General features: G+C 39.5%; 1 long non-coding RNA gene across 2 annotated transcripts; it reads left to right on the top strand.

The window, feature by feature from the left end:
- Positions 1-1,265: 1,265 nt before the first annotated feature.
- Positions 1,266-9,927, top strand: LOC118937317. 2 transcript variants are annotated; one of them, XR_005034565.1, is made up of 3 exons: positions 1,266-1,411; positions 9,143-9,415; positions 9,527-9,927. It is a non-coding gene; the product is annotated as an uncharacterized LOC118937317 (long non-coding RNA). The 2 variants fall into 2 exon arrangements; XR_005034564.1 differs by lacking the exon at positions 1,266-1,411 and adding an exon at positions 8,272-9,043.
- Positions 9,928-17,218: the final 7,291 nt, after the last annotated feature.

Below are 17,218 nucleotides of genomic sequence, written 5' to 3'. Positions count from 1 at the left end.
GGCTAGAATAGTTGTAAAGATTGGGGAATACATGACATAATCACAAAGATGTCCTGAAGGGGGGGTCCTACTCCACTTGGCATGCTCCTTCAACTGAGGCCTACTTACTGTACAGTACATTATTACTTCTCTAAGACCGTGTAATCAACAAACATTATTTCATGGAGGCAATGACTATTAAGAAAAGGCTTGGCATATACAATCAGCATGTGACATGATAATTTTATGTGCTGTTTAACTTTCCTTACATCATTACATTGGATGAATAAGATGCATAATTCTAAAAGGTCGCAAGTAAAGTTATGTAAAATGGGGGGGTTCTAAATTTGTATGGCACTTTATAGATGACATCTTATGTCACTGAGTTATACAACACTATCAGAACACTCACATCCATCATTTGTACCATATTCATTATGCATACTTGTCAAACATGAACATATACAGTACATTCGAAAAGTATTCAGACCCCTTGACTTCTTCCGCATTTTGTTACGTTACAGCCTTATTCTAAAATTGATTAAAAATATATTAAAAAATCTTCCCAATCTACATCCAATACCCATAATGACAAATCAAAAACAGGTTTTTAGAAATGTTTGCAAAATAATTAAATTAAATAAAAACTTTAACAGCACATTTACATATGTATTGAGACCCTTTACTCAGTACTTTGTTGAAGCACCTTTTGGCAGAGATTACAGCCTTGAGTCAAAAAATCGAATCAAATCAAATGTTATTTGTCACATGCACTGAATACTGTGAAATGCTTATTTACAAGCCATTAACCAATAATGCAGTTCAAGAAAGAGTTAAAAATATTTAATGAATGAACTCAATTTTTTTTAAATCTAATTAATAAAAAAATAACAAGAAATGCACATAATACAATAATATTTTGAAGATAAATACACAAGACAGGACGAACATCAATAGAGTAATAACGATCAAGGGAAATAGTGCTTTTTCTGTAATAGGGAATTATCAATGGAAGTGGTTTGTATTCAGTTCAACATCTGTTAGGAATGTCAGTCCTGAACTAGCTACGTGTGGCACGTTCTCATTGGTCCAATGTTACGCGGAGTGGAACCGGGGGACCCAAGAGCAGACTCAGCCGGGGAGACTGGGATGAAGAAACCAAGATATTTATTGACACACGGGGGGAGACGGAGTGCAGGTCAGGGGAAGCTCGGGCGGGTTGCTGGAAACCAGGTGCAGAGGCTGGAGCGAGAGGGGTTGAGACAGGGTAAGCAGGTCCGGAAGGGAATCCAAGGGAGTAGTAGAGTGGGGATTCCAGGACAAAGTAGCAGGATGACGAGACGTGGGACTGGAGACAGGGACCAGAGTCAGAGCGGGCAGAACTGTAGCGGAGAGGAAAACAGCAAAAGGCTTGTGCAGTATTCACAAATGAGTAAGGACAAGTGTATTATGGGAGATGAATAGATAAATAGTAAACAGACTAGAAGATTGACTTACAGTTCAAGCTTCTTTAGGAGAGAAGTAGGATAATGAGGTTTGGGCACCTGTGGCTTATATCTTTTACTGCAGGGGGCTAAATCCGTGTCACTCAGAGAGATTCTTGGTAGTCTTAAACAAATCTACTTTGAAACAAAAGTATACACCTCGCACATGGTTATGGGCTTAAAAAAAAAGAAGATATGTACCATGTCAGATATGGTCGTTGACTGCAGGAAAGGGCTACGAGAGATTGCATAATGATGTTTGGGCATCTGGGCCAATATTTCAAAAATGTGTTTAGTTCTTGTGCAACATTTTTAGTATATGATCTGTTCTTCAAATGTCAGAATATAAACACAATTTAGGGACAATTTAGAAAATACAAACATGTATAAGGCTGTGTACATAACAAATAAGCATCTTTCATTTATAAATCACAAAAACCGAGCAACATCCAAGTAAATTGCATATTTTCATGTCAAGTTTGACATCTATAAATCACACTGTTGGTTTCTTTAGTCAAGTGCTCAGCACTTCACATAAGTAAACATTTGTGAGGCTGTGAGAAAACGCCCTTGATAACTTGGCATGCCATTTTGACAGAAAACAGTAGTGCACTTCAGGGCTGGCTGTCCATATGCCATCCCTTCTAGCATCCGTAGAAAGAGATTTCACTTTTCACTGTGGAATTGTTTTAAGATGTCATACCAAGGATCATTTAGCTATTTTATTTTGAATTTAGGTATCATAAGATATAAACAAATTATTTGATAAAACATTTAATTTAGCCTTACTGCTATTAGCCCATAGAAACACATTGAATAACAGTTTCATACATGGAAAAACAGACAGTAAAAAAAAACATCAAAAGTTTGTTTTGAAGTGTCTGTCCTTTATCAGAGAGATATAAGAAAGATCAGGAAATTATTTGTATTTTTCTACCCAAAAATGGATTAAATGTTTTTTTCTCATGCATCTGCACACAGTATCCCATAATGACAAGGTGAAAACATGTTTTTAGAAATTGTTGCTAATTTATTAAAAATGAAATACAGAAATATCTAATTTACATAAGTTTTCACACCCCATGTTAGAATCACTTTTGGCAGCGATTACAGCTACAGCTGTGAGTCTTTCTGGCTAAGTGTCTAAGAGCTTTGCACACCTGGATTGTACAATATTTGCCCATTAGTCTTTTTAAAATTATTCAAGCTCTGTCAAAATGCTTGCTAATCATTTTTGGACAACAAATTTCAAGTCTTGCCATAGATTTTCCAGCAGGTTTAAGTCAAAACTGTAACTCGGTCACGCCCTGAACATTCACTGTCTTCTTGTTAAGCAACTACATTATAGTTTTGGCATTGTGTTTTAGGGTATTGTCCTGCTGAAAGGTGAATTTATCTACCAGTGTCTAGTGAAAAGAAGACTGAACCAGGTTTTCCTCTAAGATTGGTCTGTGCTTAGCTCCATTCCTTTTATTTTTTTATCCTGAAAAACTCCATAGTCCTTAAGGATTACAAGCATACAAATAACATGATGCAGCCACCACTATGCTTGAAAATATGGAGAGTGATATTCAGCAATGTGTTGTATTGGATTTGCCCCAAACGTAACACTTTGTATTCAGGACAGAAAGTGAATTGCTTTGTCACATTTTTTGCAGTATTACTTTAGTGCCTTGTTGCAAACAGGATGCATGTATTTTGTACAGGCTTCCTTCTTTCAGTCTGTCATTTAGGTTAGTATTGTGGAGTAACTACACTATTGTTGATCCATCCTCAGTTTTTTCCTATCACAGCCGTTAAACTCTGTAACTGTTTCTTTGCCTCACGGTGAAACTGCAATTGGCCTCATGTTGAAATCCCTGAGCGGTTTCCTTCCTCTCCGGCAACTAAGCTAGGAAGGATGCCTGTATCTTTGTACACACCTTTCAAAGTGTAATTACTAACTTCCCTATGTTCAAAGGGATATTCAATGTATTTTTTTGTTACCCATCTATCAATAGGTGCTCTTCTTTGCGAGACATTGAAAAGCTTCCTTGGTCTTTGTGCTTGAACCTGTGTTTGAAATTAATTGCTCGACTGAGGGACCTTAGAGATAATTGTATATGTGGGGTACAGAGATGAGGTAGTCTTTCAACTTATTATGTGTGTCGTGATGTGACTATCATTAATGTGATGACTGCTATTTATCAAATAATTTCCTACTACGTTTATTTATTACTCTATTAAATTATTCATGTAACAATTAATTCAATAGTAATTTGAGGGACCACGGGAAAAGTTATTTAATGAGTTACTGTTTCCCAAATGAACTCAAGAATATATACAGTGCCTTGCGAAAGTATTCGGCCCCCTTGAACTTTGCGACCTTTTGCCACATTTCAGGCTTCAAACATAAAGATATAAAACTGTATTTCTTTGTGAAGAATCAACAACAAGTGGGACACAATCATGAAGTGGAACGACATTTATTGGATATTTCAAACTTTTTTTAACAAATCAAAAACTGAAAAATTGGGCGTGCAAAATTATTCAGCCCCTTTACTTTCAGTGCAGCAAACTCTCTCCAGAAGTTCAGTGAGGATCTCTGAATGATCCAATGTTGACCTAAATGACTAATAATGATAAATACAATCCACCTGTGTGTAATCAAGTCTCCGTATAAATGCACCTGCACTGTGATAGTCTCAGAGTACCGTTAAAAGCGCAGAGAGCATCATGAAGAACAAGGAACACACCAGGCAGGTCCGAGATACTGTTGTGAAGAAGTTTAAAGCCGGATTTGGATACAAAAAGATTTCCCAAGCTTTAAACATCCCAAGGAGCACTGTGCAAGCGATAATATTGAAATGGAAGCAGTATCAGACCACTGCAAATCTACCAAGACCTGGCCGTCCCTCTAAACTTTCAGCTCATACAAGGAGAAGACTGATCAGAGATGCAGCCAAGAGGCCCATGATCACTCTGGATGAACTGCAGAGATCTACAGCTGAGGTGGGAGACTCTGTCCATAGGACAACAATCAGTCGTATATTGCACAAATCTGGCCTTTATGGAAGAGTGGCAAGAAGAAAGCCATTTATTAAAGATATCCATAAAAAGTGTTGTTTAAAGTTTGCCACAAGCCACCTGGGAGACACACCAAACATATGGAAGAAGGTGCTCTGGTCAGATGAAACCAAAATGGAACTTTTTGGCAACAATGCAAAACGTTATGTTTGGCGTAAAAGCAACACAGCTCATCACCCTGAACACACCATCCCCACTGTCAAACATGGTGGTGGCAGCTTCATGGTTTGGGCCTGCTTTTCTTCAGCAGGGACAGGGAAGATGGTTAAAATTGATGGGAAGATGGATGGAGCCAAATACAGGACCATTCTGGAAGAAAACCTGATGGAGTCTGCAAAAGACCTGAGACTGGGATGGAGATTTGTCTTCCAACAAGACAATGATCCAAAACATAAAGCAAAATCTACAATGGAATGGTTCAAAAATAAACATATCCAGGTGTTAGAATGGCCAAGTCAAAGTCCAAACCTGAATCCAATCGAGAATCTGTGGAAAGAACTGAAAACTGCTGTTCACAAATGCTCTCCATCCAACCTCACTGAGCTCGAGCTGTTTTGCAAGGAGGAATGGGAAAAAAATGTCAGTCTCTCGATGTGCAAAACTGATAGAGACATACCCCAAGCAGCTGTACAGCTGTAATCGCAGCAAAAGGTGGCGCTACAAAGTATTAACTTAAGGGGGCTGAATAATTTTGCACGCCCAATTTTTCAGTTTTTGATTTGTTAAAAAAGTTTGAAATATCCAATAAATGTCATTCCACTTCATGATTGTGTCCCACTTGTTGTTGATTCATCACAAAAAAATACAGTTTTATATCTTTATGTTTGAAGCCTGAAATGTGGCAAAAGGTCGCAAAGTTCAAGGGGGCCGAATACTTTCGCAAGGCACTGTAAATCGTATTTCTGTTTTTTTTTATACATTTGCAAAAATGCCTTGCCATTGAGCAAGGCATTTAACCCCTAACCAGTGTTTCCTCTAATGTGAATATACTGTATGTGTGGTATCCGAGGTGTTGGGAAAAAGCGACAATGGACAAATTAATTTGTTTTGAAGGAGGCAATGCACTCGGATGGCACTTGAAAGTGTATACAGTCTCTGTGTTTGTCAAAGAATGGAGGGGTAAATTGAGATGCAGGACGTTGTTAAATCGATGGTACGGGACGGCACTCAAATACTATGACTGATCTAAAAAGAAAATATTACATTTTATTTGGATCGTCTCCTAAACAAATCTCTTTAAGCCTTGTAAATCTAGTCAATGTAGTTTTGGTGGTCACTGATTGAAGATATAAAAAACGGACAGTAATAGTTGAAAAGCAGTTGACCAAAGTTGTTTGTTGACACAGAATCTACAGATTGTCTGAAATGGTGGACTATCCATACAAAATGCAAAATGGGACCAAATTGTCACGCCCTGACCATAGATTGCTTTGTATGTTTCTAGTTTTAGTTTGGTCAGGTTGTGATGTGGATGGGTATTCTATGTTTTGTTCTATGTTTTGTAGTTCTATGTGTTTGGCCTGGTATGGTTCCCGATCAGAGGCAGCTGTCAATCGTTGTCTCTGATTGAGAACCATGTTTTCCCACTATGGTTTGTGGATAGTTATTTTCCGTTTCAATGTTTGCACCATATGGGACTGTTTCGGTTTTCATTTATTCTCTTGTTCTTTTGTATTTTGTATTAATTCTTGATTAAAAGGTATTATGGATACCTAGCACGCTGCATTTTGGTCCTCCTCTCCTTCCACCAACGAAAATCGTAACACAAATCCTCTTCCCGATACTAACCCCTAAAAGCTAGGACATTTGCCATGCTCTGAACAACAACCTTGCCTGATGTCTCTTCCATTGGCCATTCCTAGCTACCATCAGTCACGGAATGAAGGAGGGCAGCTGTATCTTTGCTCCCTTTTGGTCTTTATTGTCTTTTAAAGAGAACTTGTTCTCAATAACTTACCTGGTTAAATAAAGAAAATATATATCTCCTCTGTCTTCATGTCCATGACAATAACTTATAGAGCAGAGGAGGCTGGTGGAAGGAGCGATTTGACAACAGGCTCATTGTAATGGCTGGAATGGAATGGAGTCAAACATGTGGTTTCCATATGTTTGATGTGTTTTAAACCTTTCCATTTATACCATTCCAGCCATTTCAATGAGCTCATCATCCCATAGCACCACCCACCAGCCTCCTCTGTTCTAGAGAGCACTTCTACATCTACCTGCCTCAGTCTTTGTTGAGTGTTCAAGGTTGACCCAGTTTGCGGAATATCACAGAGCTGTCGTGTGGCAGTGCGGGCGTCTTTTTTTTTTTTTTTAGATCAAAGCCCTTGAAGTGATGGGATCATCATTATGTATGAAGTACCACCCAGTCTGGTCCTGCATGCATGGAAAGGAAGATAATAAAGAATAATGGGATTCTAGTTATCAGGGAAAACCAGGTGACAGAAAATATATGGTTGGTGTTTTTATCTTCCTCCATCATTGGGATGCTGTGGTTAAATAAATATAATTACAACAGATGTAGGATATTTATTTGAGCCAGCTTGCTACGGCAGGAAAATAATCCTCAATTGTCAGGAAATGTGAATTATTATGTGGATTATAATCAATGGACATTTTTGTACGGTTTAATAGATTTCCCATTAGGGAAAATCAAGTCTGACTTTTTAAGGTGGAATTTATACACTTCAGAAGCCTTTTAAAACCTTGAATACTGTACACTACAAGTTTGCACTGAGGAAATGTTTTCAGAATAGGGTTAAGGTTAAAAGACCCAATCCATTACTACTCCAAGACTGATTCTCACTTTAAAGTGAAAAAGTTTCCACAATATGATGGTCTGCTTAGTGTTGATCTCAAAGGAAATGGCTACAAAGAGGTGATTGGAAAAGAGGTTAATGATACTGGTGCTTATTTACTTATTTTTCTAACATTCTCTCGCTCTGTTTGATTCATAAAACGTAGTGGGATTTCTACTGTCTCCCATCGTCTCAGCTCCAGCACGATACTGGTACTCCCCTCATCCCTGACCTCCTGCCCGCATAACAAATCATGCTTTTTACTCAGCTTGTAAAGTAAATAAGACCCTCATAACCTCCCATGCTATGAGAGGAAAGAGCACTGTCCTGCATATGATTAAGTTACTCAGTCTCTTGGGAAGCAGGAAGCCAGTCTGGCAGCTACCAGATGGGGTTCCCATGGAGACATAAAGCTGTGTGATTTGTGCGTGTGTGTGTGTGTTTATGTGTATGTGTGAAATCTCAGACCATGTAAATGGTGAGGAGAGGAGCTGTCAGAGCATCTACCTAACTGTCAAAAGTACTGTAGGCCTGGTGGGAGCAAATTTACGTATTGAAAATAGGTTTGAGATCTGAAAATGTCAGTGGACAAAGTTATCATCATCACCTCCCACAACCCTGCCAGGTGGATTCTATTCAACCATGAACCTGGCCTCCACCATGGGGAAAACAAAAAAACAGAACAAACTACCGGACAGTGTGGGAGGGGGGAGAGGAGATAATTTAATCCATTCCGGTAACACAACATGGATAAACACCCACCCCACTGTGTGGCGGATCCCCAATGGGGTAAACTTTGTGCCGTTCCCTGTCATTTCTTTCCACAGTTTAGATACAAAGGCTTCATGTTCAAGGGGCTCATCGGGGGGGGGGGGGGGGGGACTAATTTTAGTTTCTCTTTGTACATCCTTTTTTTTTACTTGATTGCATAGAGTGGCCAGTAATGCTATGGGAAGATCCTTTGGGGGGTTCTACAGAGGGCAGGACTTGGCTCTGTGTCTTGTTCCTAAAGGAAGTCTCTCTATTGCAGTTTATTCTGAATACTTAAACACTAACAGTGATTCTTGAAGCACTATCTCTGAAACCATTAACACTTGTAGCCAATGCATTTACCAAGTGTGCCAAACTGAATGCACGTTCTCTGCTTTACACTTTTTGTAATTTTATAACACACTTTTTGCAAAACTGTAAACACAACTCACTGTTTTATACTCAGTTTGCAATTTAATAACATACTTCTAGCAAAACTGTAAACATTGGTCTCTACATTGCTACACTATTTCGCCAATTGCCTTTCCACATTGACACATGTTAAAACACTTTCAGATAATGAGTTACAAATCAGAGCTTACAAATCAGAGCTTGAGCACTATAAATAGGCCACAGGTAAACATTTGGTTTGAACAACAATGGAGGCCAATACTGGACAGAGAGTAAGAGGGGTGAAAACTAGAGGAGGATGAAGAGGACGAGGAGGTGAGTAAGTAAGAGGAGGAGGAGGAGAAGGAAGGGGTGAAGTAGGATGGGCAGAAGGAGACGACGGGGAAGAGGAAGGGAAGTCAGGAACACAATAACTGATGAAATCAGAGCGACTGTGGTTGACCATGTTGTCAGCCATGGGATGAGCATGAGGGAGGCTGGGCAATGGGTTCAACCAAATCTGAGCCGCTATACTGTTGCAGGTATCATCCGGATATGTTGAAATGAGAACCGGTAAGTAACTAAGTGCTGTAGTTATACTGGTATAGTAATATGTACTGTACTTTCATAATGAGAAGTATCTATCACTAAAACCATTCAAATGTTTTACAGAACTGCAAGAAAACCAGTACCTGGTGGAAGAGGTCGACAGAGCAGGAGACCCACATTGTAAAGATGGTCATTGCAAATAACTGCATCAGACTAAGAGAGCTACAGGACCCCATAATGGCAGATAACACGATATTCCAAAACGTCAACAGAGTGAGTCTCGCTGCACTGTCTCGTCTACTGAAACGCAATAGAATTAGGATGAAGCAGCTGTACAGAGTCCCTTTCGAAAGAAACTCAGACAGTGTAAAACAACTGAGATATGAATATGTGCAGGTAAGCTATACCATCCTATCTTCGGTACTGGATCTGGAAGTGTATGGTACTACATCATATTGACTGATCCCTGTCTTTTCCTACTGTGCTACATTGTTTTGTCTCTTTCAGAGAGTCATGGAGCTAGAAGCAGATGCAGTGCATCATGAGCTAATATATGTGGACGAGGCAGGTTTCAACCTTGCAAAAACAAGGGGCCGCGGCAGAAATATCATCGGACACCGTGCCATCATCAACTTGGACAACTTGGTGGCAACATAACAATGTGTACAGCTATTAGTCAAAACGGCGTCCTTCACCATCATGCAATCCTAGGCCCATACAACACTGCACACATTATCACATTTCTGGACCCCCTCCACAACAGACTGATCCCTAATGACCAGGGGCCAGAGCAGCCCAGGTACGTTATCAAAAAACTATTCTGTTCTTTTTTGTTTCTAGCACAAATGTTTTTGTTTTCTTCTACTGCACTTTTGTTGTTTGAGTGTTTGGAGAAAAAAAAAAAAAAACGTTTTCTACTTATTTGTATTGATAGTGCGTTATGTTCAGAATACACATCCATACTTTACACATTTGGATACCTGTGTGTATGTGTGTTTACTACATGTATGACAATGGACTTTGTTGTAAACTGCTATGCCCTGTACACTGAAAAAGCATAAAGCATGAAAAGTGTTTTCATTTATACTATCAGTGCTTAGTTGGTGCTTTGTGTGCTTATTCAAATGAGGGTTTGTGTGTACTGTATTGACACAAAAACAAGAAATAAGGTTTTGTGGTTAGTGTGTAGAGTTTTGCAAAAATAGCCTGTAGTTTCAAAGATAGTGCCGAAGCAATCAGAATAAACTGTAAATGGGTATCACTAGATGCATTATCCATGTTGTAACACATAAGCCATATACCAAGCTACTGACAGTGGACACCCTCATGCATATGTGTGTGTGTGTGTGTGTGTGCGTGTGCGTGTGCGTGTGCGTGTGTGTGTTATAGCAACATTAATCCTGTGGGGGAGAAACTGTTAAATAAATGATAAACGACTAGAACGTGATCTCAAAACAATAAAATTAATGGTGGGGAAATGAGCCTGTCCAAAGGCTCTGTTTTAAAAAGTTACTTTTTGAGCTTTTGATATCTTACCCTCTGGGGACGCAACCAGACGAATGACAGCAATTTCCTGTGTACTGTTATCACAGCAAAAGCATCAAGTGGGGGAATGAATCAAAACATTTTGTCTGTTGAATTGAAAAAGCCTGTGGTGAGAGCTCTGTTATTCCACAGAGAAACACAAGCAGTCTAGGACTAGGATTCTTTGATACAGTGGGGTAAACAAATTTCATATGAGCGTTGTTGGTTGTAAATAGATTAATTCATTGATAAGTGTGTCACAGTGTTTACCTAACCATCCAGATGAGAGACTGTGGATGCACCACTAGCTACAGATTGTAATACCAGATAATGTTATTTAACCTAACATTTTTGGTATCCATTACTGGGAGTTACAGGTTTGGCAATACAAAACATTGCCAGAAATATTTTCAATTAACCTGGTATTGGCAACACTATCTTCTCGCTCAATGAGAGAAGACTTGAAATAGACAAGATGGCGCTGTACACATTGTTGGATTACTTCATGGACCAAAACAATGATTTATTTGAATAACGGCGCATTTTCTAAATTCAAACGGACCCTTGCAACTGAACACAGACATTTCTAACATGAATTAAATATTTTAATTAGTGGACTATTTTCCAGAATCGAGAACGAAGATAGTATTGCCTTTACCAGGTTAGTTGAAAAATCTGGCAATGTTGTGGAATGATGAAATGCTGCTTCTGCTGCTGGCCTGTTATGCTCATGTTTACTGTATGTCAATTTACCCTTCCTTGATTATAACTAACAAGTATTGTCACATAATGTAAAACAATTGTGTAGCCGGTCAGTTAAAATGGGTATTGTGAAAAATTTAGATACTAATCCTTGTGCTGTGGCTGCTAGTAGGCTACTGGCTACTGGCAACTTGTAAATGGTGAATCAGTCTAAACTCACTACATGTGAAAGGAGAAGTCTCACTCTTGATAAACAGAAATATATACACTTTTAATTGAGTAGACAGGGTCTATGATGACAAATCTTCTCTACTCCGTGCAATAATTGAATGACAGACCGATTTAAATGCAAATCGTTTTAAAACACTTTTGGTTTGTAGGCCTAACTCTCCTCATTTCTAATCTATTCATATAATATATATTGTAGGCTTCTATGGTGGATCTGGCCACCAACCACACTAACACAGCTCGCAGCTCATCAAACGCTACGGTACATAAAAAAATGTTTTTGGAGGCCGCTAAAACCTTCCGGCTAATTCTCTCCTCTAATGGGCCTGTAAAAACTGTCTGTCCCCTCAATAAACCACCGATTTAGTCACAGAGGCTAGTCTACAGCAAATGGAATACCAGATGCAAGCAGCAACCCCTCAGGCTATCCCAATTTCACAGAGTATGCTTTCAGGTAAACCATGATACAGTGCCTTCAGAAAGTATTCACACCCCTTGACCTTTTCCACAACAGTACCTCACAATGTCAAAGTAGAATTATATTTTTTAGAAATTTTACAAATTAATTAAACATGAAAAGCTGGCAAGTCTTCAGTCAATAAGTATTCAACCCTTTGTTATGGCAAGCCTAAATACATTCAAGGGTAAAACTTAGCTTGACAAGTCGCATAATAAATTGCATGGACATGATTTTTGAATGACTACCTCATCTCTGTACTCCACACATACAGTACAATTTTCTGTAAGGTCCCTCAGTCAAGCGGTGAATTTCAAACACAAATTCAATCACAAAGATAACAAAATCACAAATCCAATTCAACACATTACTGAGTAAGACTCTCCAAGCATAATGGGGGCTGCATCATGTTATGGGTATGCTTGTAATTGTTAAGGACTGGGGAGTTTTTCAGGATAAAAAAATAAATGGAATGGAGCTATGCACAGGCAAAATCCTAGAGGAAAACCTGGTTCAGTCTGCTTTCCACCAGACACTGGGAGATTAATTGATCTTTTAGCAGGACAATAACCTAAAACACAAGAGCAAATCTTCACTGGAGTTGCTTACCAAGAAGATTTACCCAGAAAGATTCTGTAATCACGGCTGAAGGTGCTTCTACAAATTATTGACTCAGGGGTGTGAATGATTATGTAAATGAGCTATTTCTGTATTTCAGTGATTTGCACAAGTCAATGGGTATGAATACTTTCTGAAAGTGCTCTTTTACTATATTTCTCTGTGGTAAAATCTATGCATTTAGTATGCGTTGCAAGTAAAAATGTTAGAGGGACATTCACATCTCTTATCTTCAACGAACAGACAGGCATGCTATATTTGAGCTTGTTGATGCGGTATTCATTCTTTTGTGTAAATAATGGAAATATCTGATTGGATGCTACTGCCAAATAGCTAGCCATCTGTGCTGAGGCAGATTCTTATATTTAAATATTACTGTAGGCTTTTACACACAAGAAGTGGAATGCAACTTTCCTAGGGTTGTGAGGGAGCTCTAAGCCACATCTTTTTTCTCATAAATGGTAATAAAGGTTTAACATGAGCATCCAGTCCAACAAAAGTATACAATTATTTTTGTTGGGAAATAACTAATTTAAAATTTAAAACATATTAACACAACAGCAATATTTCCCTTGCAAATGTATTTTTCATGTCTCTCAAGTTTTAAAGCCAATGGTCCATCTGCGGTGGAATTTGGCTGAGCAACAGCGGTGTTTGTCAGACCATGAGATGTCTGTAGCGTCCCAAAAAATGTTCTGATCTTTCTGCTATTGCTCAGATATTGGACAGACACTGTTTTTCCATGTATGAATCTGTTATTCAATGTGTTTCTATGGGCTAATAGAAAGCCAAATTCAATGTCTTTCCTAAAAAATATATATATCATTTTTTTATACCTAAAATTCAAAATAAAATAGCTAAATGATCATTGGTATGACATCTTAAAACAACTCCATACGTTAGCTTACTACCCCCCCCCCCCCCCTCCCACCAGTGTTTTCAATTGGATTCGTCTAGTCTAGTCTCCTTGCTCCCAGGTTCCCAGGGGACCTGTGGAGGCAAAGGTCCACTGCACTACAGCAGCAGCTCAAAGATAATTCATCAGCATGTCTACCTGCCTTGAACAGGACAGTGGATGTTCACAGAACAGTGTAGCGCTTCACAAACTCTCCGTCTACATGTCACCGCTTCCATTTCATTAAACCAGTTAGAGGATAATGAGCTCTTTCCTCTTCAGGCTCATTCTGCTAGTGTGAAAAGTTGAAGAGGAGGTGAAGGGGGGCTTATCTCCTTGTTGGATGCTAGATTCTTGTAGTGTGTCCTTGAACTCTTCACAAACACCCGATTGAGAGCACTTTTTGTAAAATGAACGGAAGTTACAGAAGAACATGTTGTGTCCAGAGATAATACTGTACATGTCAAGAAAATCTTGAAGTTGGTTTATAAAAATACAAAAATGTCTTGGTTTCATGCATTGTGACAAAGTAATCAACTACTGTATGTCAACCAATTCCTTGAATCCTTCTCTGACGTAACTATGAATGTCAAGGTCACTGAACGACAACATGATTAGCAAAACTGAATGAGTGCCAAGCTAACAAGTGATGTGAGGAGCAGTGACACCAATGATGATGCACATGGCTGATCACATTGGTCTACAGGTCAGGATCCCTTCACCTTCAGTGCAACTGTAAAATCTCTCAGTGGTGTCATCCAGCCATGCAGTGCCAGTCATCCGGTACGTGAAGTGAATGCACAGTAATGAGTCTGAGTTTACCCTGACTTTAATTGTACATTCTTCCTAGTGTGTGTGTGTGTGTGTGTGTGTGTGTGTGTGGTCATTCCCCCTTCACGTTGCTTGACAATGAGGTGTGTGTGTGTGTGTGTGTGTGTGTGTGTGTGTGGTCATTCCCCCTTCACGTTGCTTGACAATGAGGTGTGTGTGTGTGTGGTCATTCCCCCTTCACGTTGCTTGACAATGAGATGTGTGTGTGTGTGTGTGTGTGTGTGGTCATTCCCCCTTCACGTTGCTTGACAATGAGATGAACATGGATGAAATGTTTTAATTTCTGAACATGATTCACAATACATTATCATATATAGAAGCATACAACAATCTAATACTGCAAGCTACTGGATTCAACGACAGAGGAACACATTTTAGATGTATCGTTTGTACGTAATGTAGTTCTACCCCCAGTCTAAAAACCATGCCAAGGCTCTGCATGGCTTAATGCTTCTTTGGCAAATAGTTTCCCACCCCCCAAAATAATATATTCTGCTGCTACAGACAGATGAGGGAAGATGGAGAGGAATAAATCAGGAAATTCCACAAACTTTTCTTGGATCATCATCTCAAGTGCTCTTGACACAATCATTATGATGTATTGGGGGATAGGCCGTATGTGATGAGTGCGGAGATAAAGTAATTGAATTTGAAAATAGGGAGGTCTAACACTGTAATTCTCATATGAGCTCCGCAGGCTCCCATCAATGTTATTTCTCCTCGGAACAATGGCAAATTCAACAGAAGGAGTGAGGGCTCTCGGGTTATAAAGACTTAATATGTTTCTTTCTTCAATATTTGCCCAGTTTTGCGGGAAAGTGGGGCGAGAAATGCCGTGATTTAGGATAAGGCTTTCGGGCTAGTATTTTTTTTTTAGACTAATCATCTCTTCAACACCTCATAAAGGTTTCTCAACGCAACTCATATTTTTCAGACATTACCCCCCACCGGTGGACAGTTATGTGTATCCGTGTGAAGAACGGTCTGGCGCTTTTCCATATCAGTTTGACTTTAGCTGGAGTTACTTTTCCTGCTAGCCGGGTGACCTAAACATTGAACCCAGTCATGTGTGGTTACAGCACAGCCGTCACTGCTAAGATAAATCAGTCAGTTCCTCCTGACCTAATATGTAATGTGTTAAATCCTGACTTACTTGTTATTCTTGATTATTACTGATATTGCACTGGACTGTTGAGGAAGCTTGCAAGTAAGCATTTAGCTCACCCTGACCTTCCTTCCATGGAATTACTTTGATTAATCAAGAGTCACAGCCCTCCCAGCATATACGGTACTATTCTTGAAAACCTGACCATAGGCAACAGTGACTCTAGTTGGCAACTTCAACAAGGAAAAATAAAATTCCAAGCTGGGTCCTCTTCAGACAGATAACTCTCCCAACAAATCAGGAGGCAGACATGCCAGATCATCGCGAATCGAAACCAGGCAAGTCCTTCACAGTGGTTTTTGTTAAATTAAATTAAGTTCAATAAAGGTTCAATAAAAATAAATAAAACAATTAGTTGATGCAAACAAGCCGCTTGCAAAATTAACTAATTAAAAGTAACCTCAGTGATCTGCATCTTGCTAGCTACTATTTAGTATTTTATTCAAGCAGATAAGGTAGTGGCGTAGACAGTGGCGTAGTTCCTCAATGTCGAAAGAGTATAATTGAAACCAGACCCTAGTCACTGTTTCCTAGTGTTGGTTTTCAAAACTAAGCACATGCTGGAAGTAAACGTCAATCCACTTCCTGTCTGAGTCAGAGCTTATCAAGAGGTAACACAATGAAACAAGGCGAGTATGTAAGCCTAATCAGGACTACTAAGGTAGCAGATGGTGCTCTGTGCTACATCCCCTCTTCCTCTCCACTCTGCTTTTATCCTCCTCTGTCTTCCTCTGCGGCATACCAAGAAGATGATTAAACAGCATGATCATTACACAGGTGCACCTTCTGTCACTCAACAAAATGTGGGATGTGGGATGTGATAAATCCCAAATGAATACAACCACTAGCATCAAAAAAACTGTTTTAAGCAATGAGCCTGTTGCAACAGATTATTATTATTATTATTATTATATATTTTTTTCACCTTTATTTAACCAGGTAGGCTAGTTGAGAACAAGTTCTCATTTGCAACTGCGACCTGGCCAAGATAAAGCATAGCAGTTCGACACATACAACAACACAGAGTTCCACATGGGATGAACAAAACATACAGTCAATAATACAGTAGAAGAAAAGAAAACAAAGTCTATATACAGTGAGTGCAAATAAGGTCAAATAAGGGAGTTAAGGCAATAAATAGGCCATGGTGGCAAAGTAATTACAATATGGCAATTAAACACTGGAATGGTAGATGTGCAAATATGGACGTGGTAGATGTGCAAATATGGATGTGCAAGATACTGGGGTGCAAAAGGAGCAAAATAAATAAATACAGTATGGGAATGAGGTAGATAGATGGGCTGTATACAGATGGGCTATGAACAGGTGCAGTGATATGTAAGCTGCTCTGACAGCTGGTTCTTAAAGCTAGTGAGGGAGATGGGAATCTCCAGCTTCAGTGATTTTTGCAGTTCGTTCCAGTCAGTGGCAGCAGAGAACTGGAAGGAAAGGCGACCAAAGGAGGAATTGGCTTTGGGGGTGACCAGTGAGATATACCTGCTGGAGCGTGTGCTACGAGTGGGTGCTGCTATGGTGACCAGCGAGCTGAGATATGGCGGGGCGTTACCTAGTAGAGACTTGTAGATAACCTGTAGCCAGTGGGTTTGACGATGAGTATGAAGCGAGGGTCAGTCAACGAGATCGAACAGGTCGCAGTGGTGGGTAGTACATGGGGCTTTGGTGACAAAACGGATGGCACTGTGATAGACTACATACAGTTTGCTGAGTAGAGTGTTGGAGGCTATTTTATAGATGACATCGCCGAAGTCAAGGATCGGT

Source organism: Oncorhynchus mykiss, chromosome 11, assembly GCF_013265735.2.
Source record: "Oncorhynchus mykiss isolate Arlee chromosome 11, USDA_OmykA_1.1, whole genome shotgun sequence".
NCBI lineage: Eukaryota > Metazoa > Chordata > Actinopteri > Salmoniformes > Salmonidae > Oncorhynchus > Oncorhynchus mykiss.
The sequence above is the reverse complement of the archived record's forward strand: the minus strand, read 5'-3'. Positions and strand labels throughout refer to the sequence as shown.